We start from the raw sequence: 12,399 nt of genomic DNA, 5'->3' as shown, positions 1-12,399 counted from the left end.
TAGGCACAATTTATCAAAAATGTAAAGTACAGTAGCACAGAAAAGAAAAAAAGCAGCAACTGTAAAAAGATACAAGTAAAGAGAAATGCTAACACATAAACAGTGAAAATAAAACAACATAGCTGAGAAACATAGAAACATAGAAACAAAAAGAAGCCATTACAGCAGAGCAGGGTGAACTGTGAAATGAATTTGCTGAATTGGGAAAAGCAGATTAGGAATTAAACAAGAACTTTCTCAGTAAATTTGCAAGGAGAAACACTAAAAATAACCATAACTGTCTATCCAATGCCCTGGATATTTTCAGGATCAGTGATGCAATGGCAGTAAATATGTCAGTGATGCAGCTTATTCTCCTTTTAGATGAGATCAGGATTGTAATCCCGAGGCCATTATGACAAACCAGTAAGGATAAAATACAAATCAAATTTACACCCAAATCTTTTATTGAGGTTAACTTTAAATAAAAGTGTTTGATGTACCCCTGTGCTTCCTGGGTTCATGCAGGAGAAGAATCTGAAGTACTGGAATGCTGTGGGAGAGGAACACTCAGTTTCCAGAAAGGCTAATCTTGCCCAAAGATTTTCAGCCTGATTCCCAAACAAAAGAAATAGCCACAATGCTGAGCACCTCCTTACAGTGATATGCATCCTTAACTCCCACAGATTGCAACTGGTGTTGTGGCTGCTTGGCCTCATTCAGGATTGACTCAGCATCTTGCAGGCACAGGCCCTAAATTTGGCTATGTATGCACACCATCCCTTCAAACACTGGGTTTGACTCATCCCCATTTATGACATTCTAGCATGGGCTCCAGGAGACTGGCTACCCCTCTGAACTCAAATGTATCAACTCTGGAAGCTAAGGCTTCCTAGAAAGGGGGATCTCACCAGAAACAAAACAGGAGATGGGAGAAAATACAAGCCCTCCCTCAAAATGAGAGGTGCTCCAGCAAAAGCTGAACATCTGCTTACTTGAAAAAGAATTGTGGAAGGGTATCACAGTGGGTGACATGCATGCACCATCTTATTTAAATGTAGGCCAAGGGCAAAATTAGTGGTGAATCATTTAAAATTATTCAGTGCTATAAAGGTCATTTAGAAAAATTTGGTTGGAATAACAATCGCATTCCTTATAATAATACGCTGTCCTATCTGGCCCAGCAGAGGGTTTCACAGCATCTTTTAAACTAGTAGTTTCAGGCTGAGATGTTCAAAGTTGCCTAAAGAATTTTGACTCCCATTCCCCTACTCAGCTTTGAACATCTCAGACTTAAATTCAGTTCTAAAAACTTTAAACATAAATAATAGTGTTCACCTTAAATAAAGAGCTATTATCAACCACCATAACCATGTATTCTTAAAATCAGAAGGCTTAAATCACACACTATTTCATTCATTGCACTGAAACTTGCTGTTAAACTATTTTCTAAAGTGTATTTTTCTTCTTTGGGTAGTCTCTCAGACCACATCAAGTGAGATTAATACTAAACTAGACAGGCATCTAAATGGGCACTTTGCTCATTTTGGGCCCATTTTACTGTTCTTACACTGAGAATTACCTTGCTCTGTGAATAGTCATATTTGACTAAGGGCTTGTCTACATCAGAAAGTTGCAGCGCTGGTGAGGGAGTTACAGCGCTGCAACTTTGAAGGTGTACACATCTGCAGGGCATCACCAGCGCTGCAACTCCCTGTTTGCAGCGCTGGCCGTACTCCCGTTTTGTCTCGGGTGTAGAGGATCCAGCGCTGGTGATCCAGCGCTGGTAATCCAATGTAGACACTTACCAGCGCTTTTCTTGACCTCCGTGGAAGGAGGAAGCCTCTGGTAATCAAGCTGGTCTCCTTTCCCGGTTTGCTCTCTCGTTCCCGGAACCCCGAGCAAGCAGGTCTCCTTCCCTGCGGTTTGCAGGGGGGTTCGGGGAACGCGAGAGCAAACCGCGGCGAAGCTGGTCTCCTTTCCCGGTTTGCTCTCTCGTTCCCGGAACCCCGAGCAAGCAGGTCTCCTTCCCTGCGGTTTGCAGGGTGGCTCCGGGAACGCGAGAGCAAACCGCGGCGAAGCTGGTCTCCTTTCCCGGTTTGCTCTCGCGTTCCCGGAACCCCCCTTGAAGCCGCCCAACAGCGCTGCAGTGTGGCCACATCTAACACCACTTGCAGCGCTGGTTGCTGTAAGTGTGGCCACTCTGCAGCGCTGGCCCTATACAGCTGTACTAATACAGCTGTAACAACCAGCGCTGCAAAATTTTAGATGTAGACATGGCCTCAGATGCAACGCAATGCAAATACAAGTGGCAGAATCAGGCCCTTTCGTCATTCAGACAGATGTCACTGGACACAAAATCTATACTGATAAACACAATTTGCAGTATTTTATTTAAAAGTAAGTGCAAAACTAAAATAGGACTTTCACAAACAAATTAATCTGCCTTCTCATATCCTAGGACAGAAAGGATTACAGTACACTGAAAAGCTTCTCCATCAATGTTCCTGGTAAACTTTGCTGAAGTATACTGAGTTAGTCTAATTTTTCTAAGATTAAGGTATCAACAGGAAACAGGTGAGATTAACCCTCACTGGCGTAGAAAGGATGTGATTTACATTTCCCCTATGTCCATGCAGACAGTCATGCTGGCAGACAAGTTCAGACCCAAAGGAAAAGGTTCCACCAAGAAAGAGCCAAATTAAAAATAATAATAAAAATGTTGTTAATAGAGGATGTTATACTGGCTAACAGTCAGATTGTGAACGTTAAGGATTGGTTTCTTAAGCAAAGCCCAGATAATGGCTTCCGTAAGAGAAGCTATCAACCTGCCTCCCTAAAAGAGGCATTTACACTTTCCTCCAACAGTGGAGCCAGTTCTTCCTGGCTGGCCTTCAACCAACCAGGACACAGATCTGAAGGACATGTTGTGGAATAAAAGGCTTCTAACCACTCCTAATACTTCAGTGTGCCACTAGTCTAAACTATTCTAGAGAAGATCTAGCTTTGTGTCCTCCAAACACTATTCTGTATCCACAGAACAAAAAGCTCAGCTAAAACTGCTGAAATTTATTCGCTTTACTTTATGAGGCAAATCAAAAATAGTCTCACAATGGGAGGAAAATTTCTCTTGATAAAGGCCCCTTTCTCAGTCTCGACAGAAAGAGGATGCACCTGACCCCAAAGTGTTCTGGGCCAATGGGCAATTTGTCTCTAGTTTTTGTACTGCTGTTGCTAAAAGCTGCCGCCAGATTGGGAAAATATTTGGTAGCCAAAAATGTTCTCTTGTGCTGTCTTTTCAGCAATATTAGCTATTGTATTGCAAAGTGATCTGAATGTAAATGACTGTACAGTGCCCACTACATCAGGTATGGAATAATGACTAATACTGGTACCACTGAGGTTCATTATATCCTAGCTGCTGGATCTGGATCAGAGTATTATGATTACCTGACACCCGTTAGATCTCCATATCCCTATAGCTTCTAAAATATTCGCTAATATCTATGATATCAGCTGCTCTTGTTTTCCAAGCTGCTCTTGTTTCCTCATCCGCTAATCCATGCCACTCAGAACATCTTCACCACTGACTGGCTGGTCTCTTGCTTTTTCTTTCTCCTGGGCTTATAATGGTTCTTTTGGTTGCCTGCCCCTGAGGTCAATGAGAGTTGCTGGAACACCAGGTCTGGTTACTTGCTGACTTCACTGTCAGTGCAGCTTGACACTTGCCAGAAAAAAGTCAATATAGAAATTTGCTTCTAGAGTACTGATGTTATGGCCGTTTGCCTTTTGTTGGGCATGGGATGCCTCTACTAAACAGTATTCATGCCTACTGTTGCTGCTACACACAAAAGTATCCAGTGGATACTATAGTGGAAACTGTGCCCTCCTCTTTTGGCACATTTTTCTGTATCACTTCTGTGGGGATTTTTATGTCCATCAGACCCTTACTATTCTCTCTGTCCACTCATCAAGTCCAGTTTACCCAGGCATTGCACGATACACAAAGCCCCCATCAGAACTGAGAATAAAAGATTTATCTGCTACTCCAAAAGTTCTCTCTTTACCAATCACTTTATCCATAAATGGCTTCCTGGCACCCTGACAACCTCAGACCAGGACTCTATTTTAAACAAAAATTGGTCATAGTTTGAATAAAAATGACATATTTCCTGTCAATGTATTAGACATTCCCTTGATCTAAAAGAAAGCTAACCCAGTTATCTGATTTACAAAAATAATTGCCACATGCTGCTATCTGTTTTACAGACCTCCTAGCAAAAGGCATCCTATTGAATTCACATATCTGTTTTGATGTGCAGTAAAATTTTCCCTTTTAACTCAAGCACATACTGCATTAATTGCCTGTTATCTTCTTCGAAATGTATCATATGTGACAAGGCTTAGATGTTGGAGGAGATTTTCTATTCAAAAGTTCTTCCCGCCACATCAAAATCATCCTTTTAATTGAGTGAAATAAACGGTCTCAGTTCACACGTCAATGATCAAGGGCCACGTTTTCAAAAGTGGGAGTACTGAAATGCACAAGAGCTCGAAGATCATGTACCTGCACTGCTGAGTGCAAATCAAACTACTGCACATTTTCCTGATCTTTACAGATAAAACTCCCACACTGGATTTTTAATTTAAATGTTGCTATATCAGACTATAGTACAACTTTGAAAAACCATCTGTACTTTGTGCCAAATTCTACTCTCAATTCACTAATTTAAATTAAAAGTAACTCTAGAGAGTCAGTTTCCCAGGGATGCCCGGGGGGGGGGGGAGCAAGTGGGGCAATTTGCCCCAGGCCCTGCAGGGGCCCCCACGTGAATGCTCCAGCCCAAGCCCCGCCTCTGCTTTCCCCCCTCCCCCGGCGCCTCAGTGCGCTGCGTTCAGGAGAAGCCCTGGACAGAGCTAAAGCAGCATGGCTCAGGCAGAGACTGAGCTCCTCCCCGCTTGGAGCTGCGAGATAAGGGAGCGGGGCTGCTCCTGGATGCAGTGAGCTGAGGATCCAGGAGCACGGGGAGGCAGGGGTAAGCAGCATGGCAGGGGGCCGGGGCCAGGGGGGTTGGATAAAGGGCAAGGAGTCCAGGGGACAGTCAGGGCACAGGGAGTGGGCAGAGGTTCTGGGAGAGCGGTCAGGGGATGGGGAATGGGGGGTTGGATCATGGGCATTCCAGGGATTAGTCAGGACTCGGCAGGGGGTGGGGGTGGATAGGGGTTGGGGCAGTCAGGGAACAGGGGGAGGGGTGGGGTCCTGAGGTGGTGGTTGGGGAGTCTAGGGGTGGTGGTGAGGGGACAAGGAGCAGGATGGGTTGGGGATTCTGAGGGGGGCAGCTGGGGGGCAGGAAGTGGATGGGGGTCAGATCAGGGGCAGGGCCAGGCCCTGTTTGGGGAAGCACAGCCTTCCCTACGCTAAAGTTCATTCAGCAGTTTGAGGCTTGTAGACAGCTATTTAAAACAAAGAGCCAAGCTGTTATCTTTTCCTTTGGGGGGGGGGGGGGTCACATGAGAATAGCAATATCCTACACCACCTACCGCCTTCCCAATCCTACCAAGGGAGACCATCCTCCCATCCCCTGGATTCCCCAAGGTTCCAGAGGGGTTAATTCAGTGGTTCTCAAACTTTTGTACTGGTGACCCCTTTCACAAAGCAAACCTCTGAGTGTGACCCTCCTTATAAATTAAAAACACCTATTAATATATTTAACACTATTATAAATGCTAGAGGCAAAGCAGAGTTTGAGGTGGAGGCTGACATCTTGTGACCACCAGAGGGGTCCTGACCCCCAGTTTGAGAAACCCTGGGTTAATTTAATTTTAGCACCCTGTGTCCATTCACATGCATGTACTATTTTGAGCATTTCAGTTTTCATAACATAAGCTCATCCCAGATTCTGGAACAAGCTCAAATGCTCAGTTCGTGGAGTATGTACATAAGCTATATTAAAGACAAACCCACAGTAACCGTCTCCAGTTTGCGAGGGACCCCATTGAGCCAGTCTCTAGGAAACAGATACACTCATGGAGGTTAAGTCCATTAATGGCTATTAGCCAGGATGGGTAAGGAATGGTGTCCCTAGCCTCTGTTTGTCAGAGGGTGGAGATAGATGGCAGGAGAGAGATCATTTGATCATTACCTGTTAGGTTCAGTCCCTCTAGGGCACTTGGCATGGGCCACTGTCGGTAGACAGGATACGGGGCTGGATGGACCTTTGGTCTGACCCAGCATGGCTGTTTTTATGTTCTAAGCTAAATGAAGCATTTGAGCTTTAAAAAGTTATGGAGACAGATATGAGTCAAGGAAGTCAGCAGAGTATCAGAAACCTGGAAAAATCTCTGACTGGATGGGCTCAGGCGTTTGGTCACAAGCTGAGGTGGTTCAAAAGTTTTGAATTTTTTTTCAAGCAGAATTTTTTTATTGTCTCTTTAAACAAACACAGCAAGCAGCAAATATTTGGCCACACACTTCTGAAACCACAAACCATGTTCGTGTTTTGGCAGACTAATTTCAGCTTTTCAATTAAAAAAAAACAAAAATAAATTTTAAAGGAAAGCAGATATTGTCCATGATTTTTTCCTGCTTTTTAAAAACCCCTAGTTTTCAATCCAAAAAGAGTTTTGATGGAAAATATTTGTCCAACCCTTTTATGAGCTTTAGTGCCTTTTAGCACTAGCTGATGCTGAGAACTAGTGATACCTTGTAAAGGCGACTTGAAAAGAAGTTCTCTCAAAACTGGGTTTGTGCCGAGATGCGGAAGGTTTTTAAATGTGTATTTTTCCCAGGGCTGCCGGGGGCGGGGGGAAGTGGGGCAATTTGCCTTGGGTGCCGCAGGGGCCCCCACGAGAATATAGTATTCTATAGTATTGCAACTTTTTTTTTATGGAAGGGGCTCCTGAAATTACTTTGCCCCAGGCACCCTGAATCCTCTGGGCAGCCCCGCAGTTTTCCTCTGTGACATCATTTTACATTGACAGTAATTCTATCAAAGTCAATGGAGTCCCTCTTGATTTAAATTTGTGTAAATGAGAGCAGAATCTGATTTCTTTACTCAGTGGTGTAATTTTAAATTAACTACCTTAAAGTCTGAATCTGCTTTCAGTTACATAATTTTAAGTGGAGAGGAACTCCGCTGACTTCCAAACTACTGTGTAGATGAGGTCAGAATATGGATCTTGATCGTAGTCTTATCTCACTTACCCCAGCAACTTAAAACAACATGTAACCAAGGGGATTAAAAAAGAATGTGTATGTGTGGAGGAAAGAAAGCACTGCTAATTGTGATGAATCTGTACTGTGAGGCAAAGGTTTTAATGCAGTTTTTAAAAAGGTTTAGGAAATGCTTCTGTGCTTTATAATCCTTAAGTATTTGTACAATTCTATAATACTTATTTCCCTGGTACACTTTTTATTCTTACACTTCCTGCCATTATTGCACCTGCTTCCCCAACCTATCTCCACCCACACTGGGGGTTCGTGACAGGGTAAGCTGCATTACCACTACAACAGGCTGAATTTTCATATTGCAATAGTACAAATCTCACCGCTTTGCAAAAGGATACAAACAAGGTAAAAGTGCAAGCCAAATGAAATCACGTGCAGTTACACAAAAATGCAAACCATAAAGTTAAAACGCTTTTTCTTCCCTATGCTTTTTTGCAGCGCTCATCTAGTCAATTTGACTATATGGACAGGAAGTTATAGCCTATTTTTAACTTTGGAATGTGAACAATAATCAAAAGAGAAGTTAACAACTTTATAATGTAACTTCATTCCACTGCAGTAGGTGATATTTTGTATCAAATGTATGTATATTTCTCCATAATATTATAGTGAGATCTAGATTGATCTCTCTGCCCTAGAGAAGCACAACTTGCACCTCCCTGCAACAAGAATGCCTCATATACTCTTAGTGGATTTACCCCCAAGGAGGCGAATTTTAGTTTCCACTAAGGTTAAAACATCATGATAATGAATTGTTGCAATTGCTCACTTAAAATTAGAAAAAGTCTGGGAATGCAAAAACGAGAGGTCCAAGCACAACATTAATTCAGCTATAAAGTACACACAGTATTTTGTCTTTGCTTTTTTCCCCTCATTAAATGCATATCTTCTTTGTGTTGTAAGGTGTAAATAATAAAAACATATATAATATGAGCAAGTTAACGTTGTTGGAAGCTTAACTTCCACATTTTATTTCAGTAATTTTAACTATACCTTTACAACAAAATATCTATTTGCATTTCCAAAATTATAATACTTGCTCAGGGTATTCCTCAAGTGTTCCACTGTGTAGATAGCGTGCAGGGTCTGATCCTGCAAAGCTTAATCACATAATTTGTCTTTACTTATGGGAGTAATCAGTGGGACTACTCATATTCCAAAAGAGAAGAGAGGATTTTCAATAACTGTAAGGTGAGACTTCTTAAAAGAGGTTCTTGCTATTTCAAATGAAAATAGGAGTTGTAATGTGAAATATCTTTTCTTATTACAATATTTTTCAGTTTACAACTAAAGGACCTGACTCTGCAAACCCTCGTCCATGTGAGAGAAGTCTTTACTCACACAACAGATCCATTGACTTACATGGGATCAACAACTCACACTGATAAGATATTACAGGATCAGGGCAAAACTGAATAAATGATCATTTGAGCTAGACCTGATGAGATAAGTTTCTAGGGCCTGATCCAGAGAGGTTTTAAGCACTTTGGCCCCAATTCACAAAGTACTTGAGAAGCCTCATTGAAACCCTTGGCTAATTAATTATGCAGGGCTCAGTTCTTTGCTCAGTTACACCAGTGTGTAAATATGGAATATTCCATTGCTATTAGCGAAGTTACTTCAGTCAAATGGGGGAAATTGATCTATAATATACCATTAACAGTCACATATTTTCTAAGGGCCAAGTTTTGCTCTCTCAGTTACGATAGTAGCTAGATTCATTTTCTTTACTTCACTGGGGTTACTCTGAATTTAAACGAGTGCAAATGGAGGAAGTATTTGGCTTAGTCACTCCCTGTGTTCCTCTGCCTCTAGGGCCTGATCCAAAGCCCAGTGACATCAGTGGGAGTCTTTCTAATAACTTTATTAGGTTTTGAATCAGTCTGTAGATCAACTAATTAGGCATACTTACAAAAATCAAAATTAACAAATAACATTCTCAAACAGCATCAGACTCATACAACATGAATATCATTGCCAAGTTTCATCTCAATGCAGTATATCATATCAGCATTTGGAAGGGAAAAGAAAAATTTTATTTGCCTTAAAAAAAAATTCTAAAACTTGCATCCTCTGACTTCAAAAGCAGTTTTACCATTGACTATACTGGGAGCAAGAGTAGACACTTACATAGCAAATGCAAAGAGAAAAAAGGAATCAAATGCATCAGTGCCATTATAGTGTTGTCACTAAAGTTAAAAACATTATAACGTTCGTACCACTCGTAAGTTTTTTTCTTTTTGGCTCCTAGTACTTTTAAAAAGACACCTATTAACTGCTTCCAAAAATAACTCCCCCACCAACTTTAGATCAAATTCTGCTCTCAGTTACATTAGTACAACCATGATGACTTAAAAATAGAAATGTAACTGAGTAAAATTTACGTCTTTGATTTTGCTGGGCTTTAATATTTTTAGTAGAAACAAAACCTGAAAGCTTTACAAAATATAATTATGGATTTTAATGATTTCTTCAACTGAACATGAAAATAAGAGCAAATATTAATTAGTTTAGTCATTCTGATCTCCTAAAATGGTTTAAAGACCATTTATTCCAAGTTGTTTTATCTATTCAAGATGAGGCCTTCCTCCTAACCTTCCTCTCCACAAAAAAACTGTCAGAAAATAAAAACACTCATGTTTCAAGACTGATAAATGCAGAAATAAGGAAGCTTAAGCTTAACGAATGGCTGAGAAAGGAAAGCGTCATAGTTCCTGTAAAAGTACCCACTCCGAGTGCTCTCAGGCTGTAACAGTTAATGGCCCTGATCTTCTTATCAGATCTGTACAGGGTCAATGCATGTGGATCAGACTTCACATTTGGGTCCAAAGGTCCAGCACATTAAAATACTTTGTACATGGATGGCTTGCAAGACAAAGCCCAAAATAAAGGATATTAACAAAAATTATGAGTGAAAATGTAAATGGCTTATTGAATTATGGGAAAAAAATTGTCATAAGAGGGAGATGCTTTCCAAAATTACCTTATAATTAAACCAAATTAGCAAATGTGATTTTGGGCTTGATCCTGATCCACTGAAGTCAGTAGTATTCATGCCTAAGAAAGAAATGCTGGATTGGCCCCAAAATTTGCCTGACATACCACTTGCTATACTCCTCAAGTTTTATGTTACTGTGACTCTATTAAAGTCAATGGAGTTTCACTTGTGTAAAACTGAAATAAAAAGTGGTGACTGCATCCAACTCATTTCAGTGTGTCTAATAATATTCTGCAATTTTTTTCTTGGAAAAAAATCAAAGACATTTGACCAAAAAAAATTGTTAGGCTTTAAAACCGTGAATTAATATATATTTAGCATCCCTGTAACTTCATCCCATGCAAATCATTTTTTATGATTAATGAACAAATCATTTTTACATTCATGTATCTAACTATGCTCATGTACTTAAATACTGGTTTGTGTTGATTTTAAAGACAGCTGTAATTTACAGAGTTTTTTTGGTTTGCTTTCAAACTGGTACATTTCATTTGTTTTCATAGTAAGCAGTTTTGTGGCATATACCTCCTTATATTGCTTTTTGGTGTTAATTTGTTTCCTTATGAATTTATTAAGTATTTTTTTAAAAAGTGTCAGTAATAATTTTATTTGACTGCCTAATTTGTATTTTTGATTTGCCTGGTATGGTGTGTATTTTTCCCTGTATCATTTACTCCACTGTTTTTCAAATTATACATAAAAAATAAGCATGAGATGTGACAAAGAAACCTAGTTGGGCAAACTTGGCTTTTAGGTGTGAAGGAAATTTAAATGTTATTTTAGGGATGAGCCCAAATAAAACTGCAGATTTGAACATCTCAGACGTTGGTGCGCGAGGAGCTGGGGGGCATGACTGAATTTTGCAACCTGGGGCCCCTCTCTACAAAATGCTGTTACTTGATGCAACCCAACGTGCTTGGAACGGGGCAAAATAACCTCCCAAGCTGTATCGAAAGGGTGTAAGGCGATGCGACGGGCAGTTAGTTAAAAAACACCTTGAAAGCGAAGGCGGAAGAAACCGATCCGTGCGCTGGGTTTGCTCATCCCGTACGTGTCCCTTTGCTAAGGGGTTACTGACAATTGCAGCCCAGCCTAGCCGCGAAGCTTCCCCGCCCTCAGATCAGCTAGTGACGGTCTAGCTGCAGGGCCACAAAAGGGACAACCCGTGTCTTTGCTGTCGGAGCCAACCGGACTCCCGAGCGTGCCCCTGCCAGCGCGTCCCGCCCAGGGCTCCCTCACCTGCCGCAGCCAGCAGCGCTTACCTAGGCACGGCGAACGGGGAGCGCCGCGGGCTGTCAATCCGCGGGGATCCTGGCCAAGGGGAGGGAAACCTCCCCGGGTGCGGCGCCCTTCCCCGGCTGAGCGAGGCAAGCTGCGGCTGAGCCCCCCGGCGAGGCTGCCGGAGCGTCCACACCTCAGCGGGGCGGGTCCCCTAGGGGGACACCCCCAGCCCAGGAGCAGCGCGGAGGGGCGGAGGCAGCAGCCGCTGTTGCCCTACTGCGGGGGTCCCGGCTCGGCTCCAGCGCGCTGCCTCCCGAACCTGCGTTCAGCGAAACCTTCGCTTCCTCATTTCTGCGGCAGCCTCGGCTACTTCCTCCTAGCCTGGTTTCAGCTCACACACTTCCTTATTGGGCAGGACCGCAGCTGCTCCCCCCTTCATTTGCTTAACAGCCTTGACAAGTTCAGGGAGGCCACCGGCTTCCCCAGCCAGGATGCACCAGCTCGGCGTTGGGTGGCTTTGCCGCAGCTGTCTTCTTCTCCCTTTCCTGTCTGCAGCCTCTGATCCGTCCCTGTGAAACACTTCCCACAACTCCACACCTCTCACTCTTGCCTTTCCCCCAGGCCAGTTTCATTAGGGATGTGCAAAATAATCCTTCCCACTTTCCTTTCTGATCCAAAAGAGTTCAAGGGAACCCGCCCACGCTGGGTTTCATAGAAAATTTTTTTTAAAAAAAATGACTGGAAGTTACTTGGAGAGGTTATAAAGTCCAGCCCCCTTGGCTGAGGCAAGGCCAAATAAACCTAGACTATCCCTGACAGCTGTCTAACTTGTTCTTAAAAACCTCCAGTGAGAGGGATTCCACCATCTCCTGAGATAACCTTTTCCTGTGCTTACCTAGCCTTATCCTTAGAAAGTGTTTCCTAATGTCAAATCTAACTCTCTTTTACTGGACACAGTCCTTGCCCACAGGCA

General features: G+C 42.5%; 1 protein-coding gene across 5 annotated transcripts in view; it reads right to left on the bottom strand.

Annotated features, from left to right (window-relative positions):
* Positions 1-11,985, bottom strand: part of SYK (spleen associated tyrosine kinase) — a 103,806-nt gene extending 91,821 nt beyond the window's left edge. For all 5 annotated transcript variants that reach the window (XR_004000922.1, XM_030566770.1, XM_030566769.1 and 2 more), the window contains exon 1: positions 11,468-11,985. The gene's annotated coding sequence lies outside the window, so the exon portion shown is untranslated. The remainder of the gene's footprint in view (positions 1-11,467) is intronic.
* Between the last annotated feature and the right edge of the window lie 414 nt (positions 11,986-12,399).

The sequence above is a fragment of the Gopherus evgoodei genome, chromosome 6 (genome assembly GCF_007399415.2).
Source record: "Gopherus evgoodei ecotype Sinaloan lineage chromosome 6, rGopEvg1_v1.p, whole genome shotgun sequence".
NCBI classification, from domain to species: Eukaryota; Metazoa; Chordata; order Testudines; family Testudinidae; genus Gopherus; species Gopherus evgoodei.
This window is presented reverse-complemented; position numbering and strand designations above follow the sequence as displayed.